This window comes from Solanum tuberosum, unplaced genomic scaffold (genome assembly GCF_000226075.1).
Source record: "Solanum tuberosum cultivar DM 1-3 516 R44 unplaced genomic scaffold, SolTub_3.0 scf00814, whole genome shotgun sequence".
Taxonomy (NCBI): Eukaryota; Viridiplantae; Streptophyta; class Magnoliopsida; order Solanales; family Solanaceae; genus Solanum; species Solanum tuberosum.
Window position 1 is genome coordinate 51978 of NW_006239739.1, and position 220 is coordinate 52197.

A 220-nucleotide genomic window follows, 5' to 3' on the forward strand; every position below is an offset into this window, starting at 1 on the left:
ATGTGATCAAACACCTTGAATCCATAAATCCAATTCAAGGAGAGTTAGTTTCCAAGTCATTTGAAGTTAAGAGTTAAGCTTAGAAATTAAGAAGCAAGTCAAGCAAGTTTTCAAATTTGTTCAAGAGTCTTTATTGAATGTTTTAACTTCAATTAGTTGAAACCCTTTGAAGTTAGGGTGGTTTAGAGTTAGAAAAAGAGGGAGAAAAAGTCGAGTTTTC